Here is a 21,861-nt window from a genome sequence, read left to right as displayed (position 1 = left end):
AATGGTGACTAGACTAGACACTTCTGTCCTTTTGGAGTCCATTCATCCAGCCTCTTCATTTTGTAACAGTAGCTGTTGAAATGCCCCTTTCCATCTAAATCCTCATAAAACAGATTTTTGTTGACAAAGTCCTAAACGTAAGTATTTTGTGGCATTTTGACACAGCACCATTTTTTCGTTTCCTTTATTTAAGACTAGACTGAACCACGCCAGATGGGATCAAACTAAACAGACTCATTTATCATTCGCCAAAGTGCCTCTTTCCTGCTACAGAACCAAAGCATATTTAACCAGGTGTATGCTAAATTTCCTTTGAGAAAAGGCATGGCCTTTTCAAATCAGTCAATATTATCTTTCTCAATGTCTTATTATTGGGCGTTTATGCCACCTTATCATTTTTGGGGTCCCATGGAAACTATGTCAGTGTTTGTTCATTAAGTTATCCAAATACCTCTTAATGAATAGGACAGCTAAGGTAAATGTTATGCTATGTTTTTATGCAATTGTTCCTCTGTTGAAAAAGACAAGAAAATTCATTCTTACTGTGACGCTGTGTTGTGGTATTTCCACAATTCCACTAACTTTATTTACTATAAAGTGCTCACTTATGTCCACAACAGTGACATCTATGGCTTGTTTACAGAATTACACTAGAATCTTAAGAGCTTTTGTGTTCAAGTAACATTAATGTAACTTTAATGAGTGTGATGACTGATTAAAACAGTCTTTTAGGTAAGAGGACACAAACTATCTCGAGTCTCGACTACCATGACTTCCATTTGGTTGCTAAAAGTCCTGCTTAAGCATGCCAGCCTGATTCATCATAGTGAATTTCTGTGTATTAATGGAGGGGTGCGAGTTGATGAGATGTGCAGCAGCTCTCTGCTCTGTCTGTATGTCGTCATGCCTCTGTAATGGAAGCCCTGGACAGGAGTCCGCTCTCTGGAGAATACTGCTGCTCTGAGATGGACAGGAGCGGCTGTGTCTGGAGCGGACCCAGGCAGAAATCTACCAAACTCCCCCTCAGACCCCACAGCAAAGGCCTTGTTAGTTCTCTTGTGTTGTTGAGCAAGTGCTGACTTTCATTCACCTACTTCATCGTGAATAAAATGGGTGATGTTAGCTTGTTTTCCAAGCTACACTACTGGGATATGTAGTATTTGTTGTGCTCACCAAGGCTACATTTATTTGATCAAAAATAACAGTAATATTGTGAAATATTATTACACCTTAAAGTAATCGTTTTCTATTTTAATAGATTTTAAAATATAATTTATTCCTGTGATGGCAAAGCTGATTTTTTTATCATCATTACTCCAGTCTTCAGTGTCACACGATCCTTCAGAAATCATTGTAGTATGCTGGTTTGTTGGTTAATTTAATGCATCCTTGCTGAATATATCTTAAATTCTTGCTCACCCCTAACTTTTGAACAGTATTGTAGGATGCAAATTAATGTGCGCCGTTATTTCTGGAGGAATCAAACAAGTGGCTGTAAGTTATGCCCATCCTTTGATCACTGAAAAGCTTGAAGGCAAATAACCAGCCTTTATTTCACTGATTGCTTTGTTTTACTAATTGTCTCTTAATAATAGATCTAAAACCATAAGCACTTAGTGAGAACTAAGTGTACAAATATTGCTCAATGCCTTTTCAAGATTGATAAAATGGGTTGAATGGGATCTGGTGTTGCCAGTGTTTTGGCTCAGTGGACTGTGAATTAAATTTATATATGTATCTCTTAAATAGCCCAGCTGTCTTCTTAATGAAAGCCTGTAATTCCATTCACATTGTGGCCATTTTATCTTAGCCAACAACAAAAGATACCGCCAAAGGAAATGTGGATTAGCTCCAAAGGTTTACTAGCCACTTTCACTGACTTGATAAAGGTTTCATTTCTCCTTCCGCTGCACCAGCCGTTTGATTGGCAGGCACATGTGCCGTATGGCGGCAGAATGCAGCTGGAAGTATATCATCTGCAGTTTAGGTTGGGTAAATATAGCAGGGAGACTTGTCAACCCGAGAGATGGATTGTTCTGGGAAAGGAAGTGTTGTCTCTCCCTCCACAAAAAAAGTGTTCTTGTCTTGAATGAGGCCATTTTTGTATTTGTGAAACAAAGAGTTTCCAGTCTTGAGTTTAGTACATCAGAAACATGTGTTGGTACTTAAGCTACCTCTCTACACTTGATTCATGCAGTGTTTGTTGTAGGCTGGTTTTAGGTCAGATGTGCTGAACAAGACAAAAAAGTTTGCATGTTGTGAAGTGTGCAACCCCCCCACAATTTGGATTTGCATGTTGGAAAAATTCTTTAAGTAGCAGATTAAATAGAAATGTACCTATTTCATTTGCACCCGTATTCATAAAGATCGTAAGAATCCTCTCAAAAAACTCTTAATTTAGCTTAAAAAACTTTTATGTGGGAGTCTTAGCTTAAGAGCGATTCGGGACGAATCTGAGAACAACTCTGAGTAGAAAACTTTCAACTTAGTGAGGAGGCGGGGTTGATCCTGTTTCTTTGTATGACACAATCTTTTGAAGACTGTGATTGGTTGGTTTTCCAAGCAGGAAAATTGTGATTTTAATGATTGGCTTTGAATGATAGAAATTGTTCAACACTTTCCAATTACACTGAGTGCTGGCATGTCTATTTAAGTGGTGGTTTGAATATTGGTTGGTTTTAATGTAACAAACATGGAATCAAAACCAAGAAGGAGAGAAAGCCCTATTAGACACAGAGGAATGGTGTTTACCGTCAGCCCAGTTAGTGGATGAACAGAAGGCCATCCTTAAAGAAAAATTTGGGATGGGTGTCAATCTATAGCATCTTACTAACTCACTGTCATCCACTCTCTGCAACACATTTCCTCTCCCTCTTCATCTTTCTTCCATTTTCTCCTCTGCTAACGAAACTCTTAAGACCTCCAAGATTCTCTCTGAATTATTTTTTTCTAGGATTTTTTCTTTAATTTTGAGAGTAAACGCCCACGTTTCTAAGAATTTTCTTAGAATTTTGTCACTACATTTTAGAAGTAAAGGTTCTATATAGAACCTTAAAAGGTTCTATCCGCGCTATGTATTTGGAACCGCTAAAAGGTTCTATACAGAACCCTTTTTAAGGGTTCTATAATAAGAACCCTTTAGGGAACCTTTTGGGTTCATTCATTATCATTTGTTTTGTCCTTTGCGGATTAAATATTTCATATTATTGACAAACATCAAAACCCTAAAATGTATTTGTGAATGCATGTGAATGATCACAAAATTCAAGATATGGGAGTTAGAAAATGTATATGTTTATATAATTTTATATAGGTAATCAATATCACACAAAGAGTGCCATTTCAGTTTTCTCCTCAAAAAATCAACATAATTAAAATGTGATATTAAGTTATTACAACAATTTAATAAACAATAATTTAATTACCACTACAAAATGTTGCAGAATAATGTAATATATGAATGAATAATAGTCTACAAATAACCTTTGTGCCAAAAGGGTTCTTTCTTGTCATTATAGAACCTTTTTTTAGCATAAAAGGTTCTTTGGAGTTGAGTAAAGAACTCTGTGCTTCATAGAACACCAATGAACAGCACTTTATTCTAAGAGTGTAGGAGCTACTCTTTGCATTAAGATTCTTCATGAATACGGGCCCAGATATTTAGGTTACATATTGTTATAGATACCATAAGTACCCTACTTTTTTTTTGACTGACATACTGAAGTCATCGCTGAGTTTTCGATTTGTCTTTTGTCTTGGAATCTCAAGCATGAAGGTGGTGACAGCAATGATCTATTTCATCTGGTGTTATTTGCACAAGACTCTTGGAGTGAGCTGCGCTTAGTTGCTGATAAGCATGCCCAGACCGAATCTGCAGACTTTTGCATTTTCCGTCTTGATTTGAGGGAAAGTTATATGGAATGATTTTAGCTGTTGTAAAATGTGTTAAAGGGACATCAAAATCTGACTAACTTTATTCTGTGGAAAGTAAGACAGTTGCCTTACTTGCATTGATGTCATGCATTGATAAGAAGAGTTGAGAGCCTTTTGCTTTAAGTTTTAATTGAAAATGGATAGTTATAATTGCCTCCAGGACCATTATTTTAGTATATAATATTTACATTTTTGCCAATTTATAAAATAAACATAAAGTACAATAGTCCTCTGTTGGCAGCAGAAGCCAGTCAGATGGTCTTGTTAATCCGGAATCCCTCTGGAATTACAAACAAGCAACTTGGGGTTGCAAATGGATGTCAGTGTATTCTGGGGTTTGTGCTCAGACGCACTGTTTTGAAATCCAAAAACGTACTGGTATTGGAGAAATAAGGTTTAGATCTTGTGTAGCTTGGTGGACAACTGCTAAAGGAATCTATTGGTTTTGTAAGGGAGATATTCTAGCTATGAAACGTGGTCTGTTTAACATCAAATTGAGAACTAGGATTCAGTTTGAGGTCAGGTAATTCTGTGGGATGTTTTTGATATCCGCTCTACATCGAATCTCGAACCATTGAAGCAAATAGGAGGGGAGGAAACGACTGTTGGAATGAAGATGTCTCGCCTTCTCATAGTATTCCCTTTTTATACACTAGTCAGCCCAAGCTTTAGTCCTTTAGAGCTTTGAATCTTCCTCCAACCCTCCCCCCTCCCTTCGCGTCAAAGGTCAGGTTTTTGACAAGTCTGTAGAGGAAGCCGACAGACTAAATCCTCTCATTTTTATTCATACAAATACAGGTTTAAAGACGCCACCTGGTAGATCCAATTCCAGAGCTTTGTTTGACTGACAACTCTCTCACTTACCCTACTGTACCCCTAGCATTTCCTCCCGTTTGGTTTTCAGGTACTAAAGAAAGTCCTCCTCTAATAGGTCAGACCACACCATCCGATGATTGGATGTCGACTGAGTTTTGTAGTAAACACTACAGTGATACTTTGATCGCTGGTTCTTTTCAGGCACTTTCTGTAATCTCTTCATCTCTTGAACAATGGGCTGTGGAGGAATCCTTTGAATGTGTCTTCTTTATTAAGAAATTTGCAATGCCTTTGACAGGCCTTGAGTACAGTATTTTGTAGTTCTTGTCTCCATATGCAGGGGCGTAGCCAGGACATTATTTCTGGGGGGGCCAGCTTGTGCCAGTCTTTTATTTGGGGTGGCACTTGATTGTCAAAAACTACTATTACTAAAACTCACACGTGGCTCGTCAGGCCATAAACAATGGATTGAACTCCCTTATGACACTAATAATGTCTAATTGATAAATGTGCGAGTGCAATGCGTCATCATTATGGGAGGGGTTAGGGACCTTAACATGAGACAGGGATGTTTTAGTGCAAATGACAGAAAGACACAATATGAATTGTCATATTAGGCGATAATTTCTTTAGGTAAACCATTGCATTTTAAGTGCAACATCCAATTTATTTGTGATAATACAACAAGTTACAACGGTTGCACAAATCATGACTAGATCATGTAGTAACACTTGAGTCATTACTAGTTAGTTCCAATGATCTTCACTTTATAATACGGATCTAAATAATTAGTAATTCCCACAGAAGTATCTAGTAACACTTTCATCTGTGAGCTATTACTTACTAATTCGTTAATAAGAGTTTATTTTAGTTAATAGTAGTTACTAGATTGTTAATAAACTTTTTCAGTAGTTCTCTGGGAAGTATTAAAAAATAGAAGTTATTGATTACTTAATAGTGAACTACCACTTCCGTCTGTGCGCTATTACTTACTAGTTTGTTAATCAGAGTTATAATAGTTAGCTACTAGATTGTTAATATTGTGTTACTCATTGGTTCTTGTGTAGTTATTCATTATCGAAGGAACCGTATTTTAAAGTGTTACCCTGAAATGTTCTGTTCGCTTTGTGTCTGCTGTAACAATTACACTCTTAGAAGAAAAGGTTCAATATAGAACCTTAAAAGGTTCTAAAGCGTTACGTATTTGGAACCCTTAAAATGCAATGCATGTGAATGATCACAAAATTCAATATGGTGGTTAAAAAATTTAATTAATCAATATCAGACGAAGAGTGCCATTTCACTTTTTATCCTCCAAAAATCTGCATGATTAAAATGTGATATTAAGTTACTACAACAGTTTAATAAACAATAATTTAATAACAACTACAAATGTTGCAGAATAATGTAATATATGAATGAATAAAAGCCTTTAAAAAACATTTGAGCCAAAAGGGTTCTTTCTTGTCAGTTTTGAACCTTAAAATGTCCTTCGGAGTTGATTAAAGAACCCTATGCTACATTATAGGGGCCGTTTACACCTGGCCACTTCATGCGTTTTCGATCGTGAAAAGACCTGGTGTAAATGCCCCCCGAAACGCATTCGAGACGGATTTGAATCCAAACGCTCAAACCACTTCAGAAGGTGGTCTGGGCCGCATTCCAGACGAAACTGGACAAGTGTAAATGCATCTGGTTCTTGAAACCACATATGTAAATGTTAATACTCCCAAAAATGGTAAAAAAAAGAAACGCGTGAGAGCGTGTTACAGGCTACATGTCATGCTATTTTAGTCAGATATGACGACGCTACTGCGACGCGCATCACCTCAGATGAGCGGCTGAACGCAAGCCAACGCGCCGCAATCGCTAATCAAAGTGAAAGTAAGTCGCAGACGATTAACACTACCATCTTCATTAAAAGTAAAGAAACGAAATGATCTTACCAGTTCTGTTGCCGCTCTCTCTTTTCACCGTCTTTGCTGATTTTGAATATAGCCGATGATCAATAAAATCCAACTCATATCTGTTGCTTTCGGTGACGTGCACTTCATTAAATCCGCATATAACGCGGGAATTGAAGATCGGATTTATATCCATTTTGCAAAAACACATTTATGTGACCAGGTGTAAATGGAATCGTTTTGATAAATCAGATAGCTATCCGATCTGAGAAAACGCATGAAGTGGCCAGGTGTAAACAGCCCAAGCGCTGTCAGAATGCAGGCACGTTATGTCTCGCACTGTTGATGGGGGCGAGACCCAACATGTTGCTAATATGGGGCTTATAGCGTAAGTGACAAATCAATGACTTGATTAAAAAATGCATACATTTCAGCTTCCTTTTTAGACCGTTACTGGAGTTTTTATTTTTTATTATTATTAAATTTATTTTCCCGTGAGGTTGGGAGGGGGGGGGGGGGCCGGCAGGGGGGCCGAGCCTTGACCAATGGTGGCCGTGGCCCCCCCTGGCCACCATGTAGCTCCGCCCCTGTCCATATGTATGCATATTTGAATCGTTACTTGACATATCATACTACACATATATCATGTCATTTTTGTTTGGATGGTTATGAGCTTTTCCCCCAAGGTTGCTAAGCAATTTGGGACTAACAAAATGAACTGGATCAGTAGCAGGAAATTTTTGTTTGCTTAATATTAAAAAAAAATAATAATAAATTCACCATTTATAATGTGACAGGCAGCTATAACGCACGTGTGTTATTTGTATGTGTTTTTTTAGAGGTTGAATTCAGGTCAAAATCTGCCAAACTTCCCATACTACTGAATAGGATCTCTATGAAAAGTGTGTAAATGATGGTTCAGATCACTCAAAACACATTTGTAAATGGAGGCGCCCTTATATTGGGCAGTAATGGAGTCTGGTTGTGCACTACTGAAAAAGTTTGGTACTGCGCCCAAACAAAATCTCACAGAAAGCTCATTTTTTGAGATATCAAACTAAAATTTTAAACACAACTTGTTCAGGTTTTTGGCTTTGATTTTTCTGCGGTTTTAGAGTAGCCCGGGTTTTGAAAATATATATTTTATATAAAATTCATCTTAAATTCTTGCACATTTCCATAAACTGCTATAGCTTTTTTGTGTCCCTTTCTTAATTTATTTCACTTCGACAAAAATCTGTCAAATGTCTTCTTTAAAACAAGACCAATTTTACGTCTATATTCCAAATCATTCTTGAATTACAACCATTTAAGTTTGAAATGTGCATTTCCATGTCTATTTAAAAAAACGGGGTGACAGTTAAGAGGTTAAAGTAAAAAGCAAAGATTTTTAACGTTGTGATATTGTTTTTTTGACACGGGATAAGCATAGCCACTTCAAGAATGTGTCTTAAGTACTAATTAATTTATTACCCCTTTGCTAATTGCTTGTTGCTCATCTTTTTGGATTCAAATTAGACAATTTAACTTTTTATCCACCTTTTTATGTAACTGTAAAAAAAGTTTTGAAGTCTAGTCTAAGCAGTTTATGCAACTGGCTGCTGGTGTCCTCTGTTTCAGTCTTAACACACACATGGATAGTGAACTATAGCTCAAGGTCAAGTGTGAGCTGTCTCAGGCCAACAGCTGTGCCTGTGCTGGCGTCCCAACCAGGGTTTCTCTTGGGGCATGTGGGAATATCCTGCTCCTTTGAGACCCTCTGGACTCTCTGCCATTTAATTTGTGCTTGTATATCATACCTACATGATCTGCAAGAATATGATCTGTCAAACAAACAGAAACGAGCATGGTCATAAGTCTGATCAGACCAAAACATCTGCAAATGTGTTTACTTATGATGGCACATGGTGCAAATAAATTCCCTTTGCCCTTCAAGGGAAGTGAGGGGAAAAACATGAGTGTCTGCCACTCATGTCCTTGGTAACATCATCTGAGATGGCAAACAAATAGAAAGTACAGTGTGAATGTTCTCAGTATCAATGTGATGAATGCTCGGGCAGGGAAGTCACTTCAGGTTTAAAGTTACCGAATAATACAGACTGAAAGAACATTAATGACTTACAAGACAGATATTAGGAAATCATTTTATCGCTTCATTTCTTTATACAATGCTTTGCTTTTTCAATTGGTTGTCATGTTCTGCTTGAGCTTTTGTTCTTTATGCTCCACATTTGTCTAATTTTTAAAATGGACGTTGCCAGTCTTTTCTTCCTTATTTTGTGATGTATATCCGAGTGAAACCACTTCATGAATAATGAAAAAAATGTAGGATGGGATTTGGTTTTGTCCATTGGCAATTGATTGGATTATTGGATGGTTGTGATTTTGGTATTGCTGTGATGTCATGTTTGTGACGGGTTTCCCCGCCCTCGTGCCAGTAAACGCATCATTAGAGAAGAAATATCACTGCAAGTGGGAGGGGGATTACTTGATTTAAAAAAAAAAAAAAAAAAGATCTGCACGGATAAATCAAATATTGCAAAATTCCATAAAATAACAATTGTCAAATTTGATTTTATGACAAAGTTGTGGACACGGGTAGTTTAAGGATTAATTAAAGTTGTAAAATGCTACTTTTGCATCTTACCATTGTGGGACGTTTCTCATTGGTATTTTACACAAGATGTATTCTTGCATTTCAGAGTACTCCATGTATTCCATGAAACAAAACATGCTAGTTAATTGAAGCAACGATATATATGGACGCAAGTTAGATGATAATCTAGTCGACTTCACTGAATTCAGCATGAGGGATAGGTCACGATGGACTCGTGGACTCTGAACTAGTCCTATAGTTGTGAAGTGTGACAGAACGATGTGACAGACTGTCACATTTTGTCCTAGATCTAACAAATTGACCATAATTGTTAGAGCAGACTTGATATTTGCCTTGTGCTGACATTGCACCATTTTGTGAAACATACGTAATGTCCAAACTACTTATCATTAACCTTTAATGCTAAGCTGAATGTTTAAAGGTAGGGTTACTGTCCGATGTGAATGTCAAAGAGATGAGATAGGAGCCTAACCTGTTGAATAACGAGAGGTTCACTCGAAGGAATTTACAACTGCTGTCCCCTGAGGTGGGAGGCCTTCTTCCATTACGCCCAATCTGCTGTCCTAGGTTTCCATCACAAAACAATTCTCAACTGTCCCTGGATCCTCTTTGCCCTTTCTCGTCTTAATGAGAGCTAAGAAGAGAATACTTGCTTATGTTTTAACCTTGTAACTGATACCGCAGATTGCTAATTTCTATGATTTGTTGACAAGTCTAAATTGTCATGAGTAAATTTTTTTTTTTTTTATGATTGATTGAGAAAACTTGGGGTTACTTTCCCCAAAAAGTGCCAACATTGTTAACATTGATCAAGCCAATGATCAAGGTTTCATCATCTTGATCATTGGCTTAAACAATGGCAGAAGTTTGCATCTAAACAGTATGCCCTTTTTCATGAAACTTTCATAAATATGAGCCAATTCTGAATAATTTGCATGTAACAAGGACAATCCCATAAATTCTTCAACATTCACACATGCATAATAAAACTTAGATTTTATTATTACATGCATGCATGTTAATGTATTCCAATTATTCGTAAAAAAGGTGCTCATTCACAATTTGCATAATCCCCGCCCATGAATTACGTGTGCAGGAATGCGGTGGGATCTTCTGGACTCTTTTCTCATGGTTCGTCTTCAAATTGCATAAATGCAAAAGAGACTCCTTAGCCATAATCCTAACAAAAATGATTTTAATGTCTTTAGCCTCCAGACAAATACTACTGTACTAACTTTTTCACACTTAACTAATTAGTTAACCAATTCTATATTAATATGGTAAATAGCATTATCAAAATGCAGTGTCATTTTTTTTGTGTAAAAAAAAAAAACTTGGATTTACTCACCACTTATGCATGTTGGGAGAAGGAACTAACATTTTGAGAATGCAAACACTTTTATAAAAATAAAAAAAAAATGAAAATGTCAGAACAGCTGTGCAAATGTTCTACTCACAAATTTATTTCACTCATGTTTCACTAATGTGGCCCGATGTGAGACGGGGGAAGTAATGTTATGTTCATTTAACTTATCTGAAAACCGTGTCAATTTTGCAATTTGGTGAATGTATGTCACTTTTGATGCAGTACTGTTATCTAGAAGCCTGAAACAAACACCAGGAACAAATATATTTTGGTTGTAACGCATTACTGTGTACCCCCATTTCATTGTGTGGAATGCATCATCAAATGTCGATGCGTAGAACAGTCTATTCTCTAGCTTAAGCACTTGGGCTTGAATAATGAAATGCTTGAAGGTGTGTTGAAGTGTTACTTTAGCTCTGTAAATCCACAGTACATGCTTCATATGCAAGTCATCCGTCCCTGTGGTAAGTTTAACACCCACCGCATTGTATTGGTGTCACTCGGGGTGGCAGTGCGCTCATCATGGCCCCGTTCCCGCTGTAATAAAACGCTCCATAAGTTGTGATGATGGATGCTTGTCTCCTCTTTGCCAAGCAGCAACCGAGCACTGGTTAGTAGCTGTAAATCTGGCCAGTTAACAGTGCTCTAACCGAGGACTGACAGTCAGGGCTTAGGCCCAGTGTTAGGTGGGGATGCAACTGTTGTCCTGTTTCAGAGCCTCTCAACAATGTGCTGAGTGCACGGAGGGGCCCTGCTCACAACTATTAATCATGCTCTGTGCTATGAAAGGCTTACGGGGCAGGGGTATGTGTGTATGGAGGAGGTGGAGGTGCCGTTGGAGGGGTGGTGATGTTGACAGGAATAGAGGACAAGAAGATGGAGCACATCAAGACTGCCGACTCCCTGCAGCTCCACACCCCGCCCTAAACATCTAACCCCACCAACTCGTGCTTTAAAGATGAAACTTTAAAAGGTGTGTGAGCAGCCAGGTTAAACAATTATAGGGGCCTGAAAAACTCAACCTCTTGTCTTTTTCTAGCTTTCATACAGTGTGCTAAGGGTTAAAATCTGTGATTCGGAGGTTTGGTTATACAATATACATTTTATGCACAGTATTTTAGTACCTTAAGCAGTACTGTACCATATCAGACATTTATATATTTATTTATTAATTGTTTTTTTTTTTTTTTGCAGTTTACCAGAATTGATTAAAAATGTATATTTAATTATGCATGCTCAAATAATTTTAACTTTCACCTAATCTTTAAAAACACTAATTTAGATTTAGAACACTAGTTTAGACACTTTTAAATGTAATCTCAAATATCCATTTTTACACTGTACTTATCAGGCGATAACAAATAATTATCAGCTTATCATTATCAGGATTTTAATAATATCAGTCTATCCGTATTTTAAATGATGTAAAAGTAATCTGTCCATATACACTATCCTTTAAAAGTTTCGATTCTGTATGAACTTTTTTATTATTTTTTTTATTTGTATGTAGCAAGGATGTATTAGATTAATCAAAATTCACTATAGACTTTTACATTTTCTTTTTCAAATCCTGTTCTTTTGAACTTTTTATTTATTATCCTGCAAAAACATATATATTAAGCAGGACAACATTGATAATGAGAACTTTTTTCTCTTGTGCAGCAAATCAGTATATTAGAATGATTTCTGAAGTACTGATGAACGTAGTATTGATGCTGAAAATTCACAAATTACATAAAAAATAAATGATAATAAATTACATTTGTAAAATATATTAAAATAGAGAAGTTATTCTAATAATGTTTCACAATATTACAGTTTTTGTTGTATTTTTGATTTAATAAATGCACCTTGATGAGCATAACACTGTGTCCTAACCAGATGCGATGCAACAAATGCAACACAATCAATTAAATAACACAGCCAATCAGAGGAATGTGTGGGTGGAGTCTCTGCAAGCAAACTGCACCCCATATAACCACGGAATCAAGTTTATAAACGTTGCACCATTTTAAAATGCATGACTGAAAAACGTGCATACACTTGATTGTTCACATTGAGTTCACAGTTCTGAATGTTTTGGTTTCCTTTATCTTCATGATCTGAGGTGAATTATCTGTTGTTGATTCCTGTATGGCTGTGAAGGTCACGCAAATTACATTAAAGCACATAATTCTCATAACCTGAGATATTTAGTTTCAGCTCTGACATTGCAGAATTAGAAACCGTTTCTTAAATAGAATCTGTTGGTCACGACAAAAACTCGGATTAACTTTCGTGAAATATTGCATCGTGTCTGATTAGGACACGGTGTAAGAGACTTACATGAAATGTAATATCGTTACTGACCCCAAACTTTTGAATGGTGCTGTATTTGGAGCACATGCTGCCTGGAGCAATAGACAACGGTTGTGATGTGGTCATGTAATCAAAGTCTTTTAAATGGGATTCATGCAACTACTTTTTATTTGCAAAGACACTGTCCACCCTGGAGGATCATAGTGATTCTATTTGTTAAATGTAGCATTTTGTCAACAAAACCATTTTGGTCTGCATATTTGTCTAATTTCCTGCTTCATTGATAAATCACGCCGTCACCTGGTATCATACTGTTGTTCTACATGGCACCGAAGAAAAATTGATTTGTACTCGAGGCTCTCAAAATAGTCCAGCTCCTTCTGTAGAGAGTGGCGAAGACATGCAAATTGACTCAAGTTACACTGGCAGCTTTTGTTGTGAGGTCTGCAGTAATCCCTCATCAGCACAGCAGATGATGATTAGCAAACAAGACTGCTTAATTACTTTCTGCCTTCTGAATTAATATTACTCTCATGCAAACAGGCGTTCTGATGATTTGAAAGCACTGTTTGTATGCACCATAAAATGTCCTTCAAACTGGCTTTGAGGCATGATGGGGAGTTTTCTTCATTGAAATGATAGACAACATTTTGCTCAAAGAAAATGACGGCCCTTTTTGTTCTCATTACAGTCAGTGGTGATTCTCATTACACGCATTACTAGAATGCAGTTTTTTGTTGCAGTTCAGTCTGTTGTATCCTCCTAATGTGACATGGCAGCTTTAATTGGCAGAAGGATTGAGTGTTTTTGTGTGGCTGTTTTGGATGGATGGTTGTTTAATGTTCTGATAAGGATATTCTTATGAGGTGGTAATTGGTCCAGGGTTGAGAGACTTGTGCTAGACGCTGGCTCACTTTGTTACAGATGAAGGAGAGGGCACTGGCCCCTAATAACTCAACATTGAGAGCTGAAGACATTCTAAAACTGAGGGGTATTAATGTGGGTTTTGGGCCGTTTCAACACCTCTGCCTTCGTCCCGCGACCCTTTGCGTGGCGACATGTTGACGGGACAGTCTGCATTTCCAGGACTTACAAAATGACCAGGTATCTGCAGTTTCTGCAAGTGCCATGTGTTCGTTTTTGATGTGCAAATCGTACTGTTGCTATGTTTAACCAACAGGAGGCCGGGTCAAATTTAGCGACGGCTGGGTGGCTCAATTGTGTTTTTAATGGGTTGTTTTTATCAGCTGTATTGCTGGTGTCTCCTGCCAGTGTGGTTTCAAATGTGATCAATCATTTTGGAGAAAGCTTATTTGTCATAATGGAGAATGTCCATCAGAAATGCTTTTGTTTCCTCTGGTATCCTAGTAAACCACTAAGGTGCCAAGTTAAGACTATGAGAATTAAACCATTTGTTAGTTGTTGTTTTTTGAGTCAAGTCTAAAATTAGATGTCTGCTCTAAACAAATTAAGACGTTCTTATTCATCTTAAATTCATCTTGAAATTATTGAAATCTAGCATTTCAAATCTCTGTCCTGGCATTGTTCAATTATCTCTTAACAATTTTCATAATTATTAAAGAATGGCTCTTCTATTCACTTTATTGTAATGCAAAAAATAAGTAATGGAAATAAAATAAAGGTATTTAAATGAGTACTACATGTCATAATATGTACCGTTTAAAAGTTTTGGTTCATTGAGAAATTACTTCTACAACAGCACATTAAATTGATCATAAGTGACAGTAAAGACTTTTACATCAAGATTATATTATTTAAAATAAATGATGATTTAAGTTCCATTGATCTTTAAATTCAACAGACACAGTTTTTACAAGAATATTAACTTATTATATATTAATATGAACTTATTTCAACTTTGATAATAAGATGAAATGTTACTTGAGCACAAAGTTGTAACCCCCTTTTTTTCCACCCCATCATCAAGGGGAAAAAATATGGAAGCTTGTTTCCGCCACAGAATGAAAAATAAAAAAGGTAATTGCAACTTTTTTCTCACAATTGCGAGTTTACATCTCGAAAATCTGACTTCATTTCTCGGAATTGCGAGATCTAAAGTCGCAATTGCGAGATCTAAAGTCGCAATTGCGAGATCCAAAGTCAGAAATGCCTGATATAAAGTCAGAATTGTGAGATATAAACTATTCTGAGGGGGGAAAAATTGCGAGTTTACTCCTCACAATTCTGGTAAAAGATGTCAGAATTTCGACAAACTCACAATTATGCATTATAAAGTCAGAATTGTGACTTTTAAACTCGCAACTGTAAGAAAAAAAAGTCGCACTGATGTCATTTTTTTCTCAGAATTGCGATTCAACATGCAATTCTGACTTTATATCTCGCAATTCTGACTTTATATCTCGCAATTCTGACTTTCTTAAAAAGCTACAAAGCTACTGTGAGATAAAAAGTTGCAATAATTTTTTCTCAGTGGTGGAAATAAACTGTTCAGGGAATTCTTTCTATGGAAGCTTATCATATTTATTGCTGACTCTGTTTGTTACCAGTGGAATTTTTTTTTTTTTTTTGCATATTTAGTCATGTCAACAGCACTTTGTCTGTTTTCAGTGAGTTTACCCATCATCACCTGAGGCTAGATGCAAGTTACATGCAGGAGGCATAACTATTGATGTCGGTCACACTGAATCTCACTAAATCTGGATCATATGTTGGCCAGGCTAAATTAGTTCTGACTGAAGCTATTACCCTTTGATAGGTGTAAAACGTATATCTGGATTCTTGCATTTGGGCAATGTAAAGCTAACCAAAATTGTCTGTAATGCCAAAAGAGGAAAGGTGCTCGATTACCACTGTCCGATTTCATTGAGGTTTGTAACATTAGAGCAAGAGTAGAGGTTACTCGGATTTTAATGACAATGGAGTGTCTTATGATGTTGAGAGAGTTCTCTTTTTTCAAGTCTGTTAGGCTGGAGAAATCAAAGCGCACAGCAGACCAGCAGTAGACTAAGCCCTGGTAGAGGGGGAATGGTCTGGGATGGGGGGTTTGCAGAAATAAGGGCCAATATTAGTATTTCAGAGGCAGCGCCTTGCTTGTGTGGCGTTCAGATCTTAAGCCTAGGGCGTCCCTGTGCGAATCCCAGACTGCCTTTATGGACTGAGCTAATAAACCTCTCCACACACACGCACACACCCTGAACACAGCTGCTTGTTATTTCATGCCCCATAAGGACCCTGTGACCACGAACATTCTAATACACATTTCTAATTAAATAGGCATTGGTGTGTGTATATGTGTGTGCATTCATGTCCAACTGTCTTGTTTCGCTCTTTGCTTCACACACACTCATACACACACACACAGAGATTGACAGGCTTATTGGCAAATAAAATTCAAACCACTCTTGCCTTGTCAATGCTAGGACAAAAACTCCCTCAATGTCACACATACAGCATACACGCAAACGCCATAGTTTTATGGGCATGTGAGATTTCATAGTGAATGTTGATTTTGTCAATTATTTTCTCCACTTTATCCAGGCCTTTCATATTCATTTTATGTCTTGTAGTGGTACTCGGTTTATTTATTTGAAAGACAATTGAGTGAATCCCTGTTTTATTCTTTTTTGAAGAATTGTATATCACTGAAGTATTGTATCATGAAGTCAAAGCTATATTTGGATAGAGATTAAGTGCAAGCAGAGGATACAGGAAAATCATGAATATTTTTCAGGACCGATCAAACACCCTATGCCCACATACACACTGCAGCTAAATGTGGCTGTCATTCATCTATTGAGTTGGTAATCCCATTCTGTAACCGTGCTGATTTGGATATTTAGAGTAGTGACAACCATATTATGCAATTGTGACAACTGCGTAAATATTAAATACAGTTCATTTAGTGTGTACAAAACTTAACAGAACATGCAACTCATTCACAGATTTCGATACAATTCTTGTATTTGCTCTCACCACCCATTAGTCTAGCTGTAATCTGTACATTATGGCATAGAGCAGTTGTTCTTAAGCAGGACACCGGGGTCCACTTGAGGACCTCAGCAAACATCCAAAGGGCCCTCAAGGTGACTTAAAATAAGACAAAACAGGCATTCATTAAAAATCAAGATATTCCTTATTGCAACTCGCCCCAATTTTTGTGTGTGGTGAAAACTTTGGTATGAGGAAGCCTAATTTTAAAAGTTTGATTTCTATGTAAAGAAAAACATAAATGAATAAAATAGTATAACTTTTTTATCCAGAAGAAATTTGAACTTTCTTACCTACTTAATCCTTATCCTGTAAATTGTTATTCTGTAAACCATTAAAAAATGGAAAAGCATTAAGTAAGACTTTCAAATATTGTTGATGACAATGGGTAGTCTTGAGAGGAGCAGCTTAACAAATGTAATCATGTCGACACTGGTTTACTAAAAATTGCTGGATGTTAATAATCCCCGGTTGCTAATATTTCTTTAATCACAAATAGCTCACACCCAAATGGCATCAATGTTTCTTATTTACAGACACGAGACACCAAAACATGGTTATTCTGCGGTTATCACCACGTCGACCAAGAGCAGGTCCTATATTTCGTTCACGTACAAACTCATATGGCCTGATGGGTTTGTGAAGGGGGTCTTTGGAAAGTTATTTAAAACAATATTATTCATAGTTGAATGTTATAAAAAGGTTTGCTTAGAATCAAATGTTGTAATATTGTGGTTCCTCTTTGCATTGGTTGTTTTGTTTTAGGGCTGAGGGGTCTTTATTTAATTATTTATTAATAATACTTATGGAGAAAGTGAATGGGGGAAAAAATAGATCTCTACTCAGACAACAGAAATTGTTTGGCTAAATAGCACACGTTTGGAGCTCTCCGTGCTAAAGTTTTGAGCCTCTGGGTCTCTTATGTCAAGCTGGGGTTGTCACTCATTCCTTAAAGCATCTTCTCACTCTCTTCACCCAATGAAAATAACACACTCTTTATATGATGGGGTTTGATGGGGTTTTTCTTATCGTCAACTTGAGTTTCTTTAAAAAGACTATTGTAAAATATACCGTCCGTCCGTGTTCGATGAGCCTGTGTGTTACCGTCACTTCATTAATCACTGTTCATGGAAGTTGTCCAGTGACGCCCATCACTCTCAATTACTCTTCATTGAAATGCTGTGACAAAGCTCAACCGTACGATTAAAGGCCTTATGCCCGCTGCCCGCTGTCGGCAAAGAACAGAACGCTGGCAAAGTCAATAACATTCAAGTGGCCTGGCATTAAAAACCAGCTCCTATTTTAGGCCAGCAGCTGAGTTTAGAGCAGAGCTCGTCATAAAGGTGACATGGGTCAGAACTTTCTTGTCGCCGTCAGGGGGAGAAACAGACACTCTCAGATGATTAAACAACTGTCAGCCATTCGTTTGAGGGGGCGGCTGCATAAATATTCAATCGAGGGAGGTGACATGTGCGGCCATTCTTCTAAACCTGTTGACGAACCCTTCTTAAATAGAATCAGATCAGCGCCGCCGATTACAAATTTTGACAAAAGCCGTCATGCTGACAGGGACAGGAGACACTGTCTCGGGCCGAGCCCCTACAGCTGACCGGGGGACATGCTAACAACCCAGGACAACAAGGAGGTGTTGACTGCTCTTGATGCAAAATAGACCTGCTGGTACAGTGGCATGCCAACGGCCCTCCCCACGCGCTCATGCTTCTTTTACTGCCTTGCATGGTGCTATCCAGGCTTTGCAATTTAGCCTTCCACTCATAGACCAAGACTTAACAGCATTTGAAGATCTGGACATAATGCTGCAAATATAGGGATGAGTGAGACATAATATTTATTATATACAATACCACATACATAGGTTTTAGAATAGATGTATAGATAGATATACTCATCAATCAATCAATCTATGCGTGTATGTATATAAAGCAACATAAAAGTTTTTGCGCCCTATATTCCAAGTTTGCTGAATGTGAGGGAGGGACTGACAAATATTCACATTGTTAAATCAAAGTTCACAGAAACTTTTCCCTCTCTGGTGGCTGTCATTCTCAGCGTGTCATGTTCTGTTATGACAGTCAGCATGTTAAAACGCCCTCCTAAATGATTCAATATTTCCATTATTACTCTTGATCTGTAGATAAGTCTATAAACGACTTTATCTTGCTATAGAATTTATTGCTGTTTCTAAAAGATGTAGCCTACTCTGGGTGTCTGTTAGATCACAACTTTGGAGTAGAGAGGACTATGAATTGGGATAACACACACAGTGACTGAAATTTAAAACTGTGAAGAAAAAGGCTTAATAAACTGTTGGATAGATCTAATACACTAGGAGTTGTGTGCACCATCTTACGTTTTCAATGCGGAGCGCTGCTGCTGTGACTCCATGTTGCTTTAAAGCTGCTCATTCTGTAGCAGGGATGTGCATGAGTGATTTGTGTTGCTTTGTATTGGAACCTTTTGTATTATGATAGTTAGATTAATATATTTTATTAATCACTAATTTTATTTTAGTGAATTGTAGGGCTGGGGTAAACGATTATTAACTAAACGATTAGTTGGGCGATTATTTTATCGATTAGTCGACTAATCTAATGACTAATTGGACGACTAATATAAAGAATATTTTTTTCTGCTGCTCAATTAATAAAAAAAACAATATCTCAAATAAATACTGGCATACTGAATCAAGATACTATAAGCTGGTTAACCTTAGTCTAATGTTATGTATTTGAACACCATAATTATAACTCTACAACCGCCAAAACCGTGTTATTAAAATATTTTTTACAAACATTTTTTATCATAGAGAATGTTTAAATATTAATATCAGCTGAGGAGGGAAACGGAGGCGGAGTTAGTGGTGCGATCGGAGGCTTCTACTACTGGAGATGAATCGGGAGAGGTTTGTGCACCTACTGATCAGAGCGCGTGCTGACACGGAGTAAAGCCTTGTTTATACTCGACACGTCCGCACGAGCGCGAATGTGCGCACGGCAAAAATGACGCGTTGGGTGCGCGAGACCAGGAAGACTGTGGCTGGCCGTGTGTACGCCTTTTTTGTAACAGCGCGCCCGGCGCCGCGTCCGGAAGCGACTTCAAGCCGAATCTGCCCGAGCTTGTACGTCTCACCACACCGGCACCCAGTTTGCGCATCTAAATTGCAATTGTCTTTTCTTAAGGGTTTGTTTACTGTGTGTGATTCATTTAATGGATAGCACATTCACTTCAAGTTGTCTTCGTCCTCTATTCTGAAATGTTTCGGTCTTCCACGTGTGTGTGGCAAGCTGTACCGCCGGGAACATGCAAAAAATAAATAAATAAAGAAGCGTCGACGCAAAAATATGACGTCGACGCAATTTTGACGTCGAATAATCGACGTCATCGACGCGCCGCTACAGCACTAGTGAATTGTGCTCTAGGCAATAATGTACACATAAGAGTGATCATCAGTCCCCCCCCCCCCCCCCCCCCCCCACACACACACACAGAGGTATTGATATTCTATTCTACAATGATCAATCAGCACTGGTATCAGATTGGTGTCGGCTGATACTCAGAGTTTGTGTAGCGGTATCGATTTATTGAAATTAATAGTTTAAACTGATTAACACTTTTCATCTTGTATTTATTGCCTTTTATGAATTGAATTTTGAAATGCGTTGAAAGTATGAAGTTGACAGTTTTGACTGGCAGGCAGGGTCATGGATCTGCTCTCTGTGAATTTATACTGATCCAATACGCTCCTTGAAATCACTTAGGAAAGCCGCGTCTACCGAACTCGCATGTGAAAATGCTTCATAGTATCTTTAGCACCAGTCCGTCTCGGTAGCAATTGGTGGTTGTGTTTTGACTGACATGGCTGTTCTCTCACGTCTCTCCCCCCCCATTGAGCTGCTCTGGTATGTGCAGGTCAGACTTTAGCCATCCCAGTTATGCACATAAGCCTGTGTTGGTTTTAAACTGTAAAAATTCCTGCTAAACTGGCAGTGCTGGCGGTGGTTATGAGTGATGAAATCTTGACCCTGAATTTATGACCTGGGAACATGCACCGCTGTCTTTTTCTTTTTTCTTTAAAGTCGGCTCAGGGGTGATGGGGGAGGGAACAGTGGACTGAACTTGTGAACCAGTCGGCTGCCTTGTTACTGTTTAGTCAAGTTTAGGTTGGGCTAATCCTGGGCTCAATGCTCAGATTCCATCAAACTCAGCAGCACAGTTATATGGGCCTGCTCTCAATATAGCAAGCCAATAAACAACACCCTTCTTTTCGCAGGGTTGGGGGTATTTGTGCACTGAACGATGTAGAAAATGGCCCAGACTACTCAATCTTTAAGGTTCTGTCATCCTGTAGAATATTTTTATGTACTCACTGACATTTTGGTGTGAATTTCTTAACTGTCATTTAGGGTTTGTTTACATGTGGGTAGTCTGCTTAGATTAAAAAAAACTCTGATGTGACCAAACAAGGGAACCAAGTCCGTTTCCAATACTTTGCCATACTGTTTCCGTACTCTGGTGTTGTCCCATCACAAAATATACACCGTAAATCCCTGTTGTTTTTAATGTATCTTTAGGTTCTGTCTTAATGACAGTGTGAACGCCAAGCGAACCAGGACTAAATGTTTAATTTTTATTTTTACTCCAGACCGAAAGACTCTCAGTTAGGGTAAACTGTTAGATTCACCTTGATGAGTAGTTGATCTTATGTCAATGAATCAAAAGAATCGTGAGGAACCGATCACCCATGGTAAAAGTCCCATAGTATTTGTCAGATCTCCATTTCTTCTGCGTATGATTGGCCATCTCTTCCACAGCACGCTTTCGGCCATTTTCTTTTAAGGTGACAAAGGGGATAGCCAATTGTTTTTCTGTTTATCAGAGGTGACATGACCATTGGCGCAAGTGGGCGAGGAGGCCCACTGTTGCCATAGCTAAATATA

The 21,861-nt window shown here is 37.9% G+C and overlaps 1 protein-coding gene across 7 annotated transcripts in view; it reads left to right on the top strand.

Moving 5' to 3' along the window:
• gbf1 (golgi brefeldin A resistant guanine nucleotide exchange factor 1) overlaps positions 1–21,861 on the top strand; it is a 90,475-nt gene that overhangs the window by 3,778 nt on the left and 64,836 nt on the right. The gene's annotated exons all lie outside the window — the stretch shown is intronic.

This window comes from Pimephales promelas, chromosome 11 (assembly GCF_988280905.1).
Source record: "Pimephales promelas chromosome 11, fPimPro1.hap1.1, whole genome shotgun sequence".
NCBI classification, from domain to species: Eukaryota; Metazoa; Chordata; class Actinopteri; order Cypriniformes; family Leuciscidae; genus Pimephales; species Pimephales promelas.
This window is presented reverse-complemented; position numbering and strand designations above follow the sequence as displayed.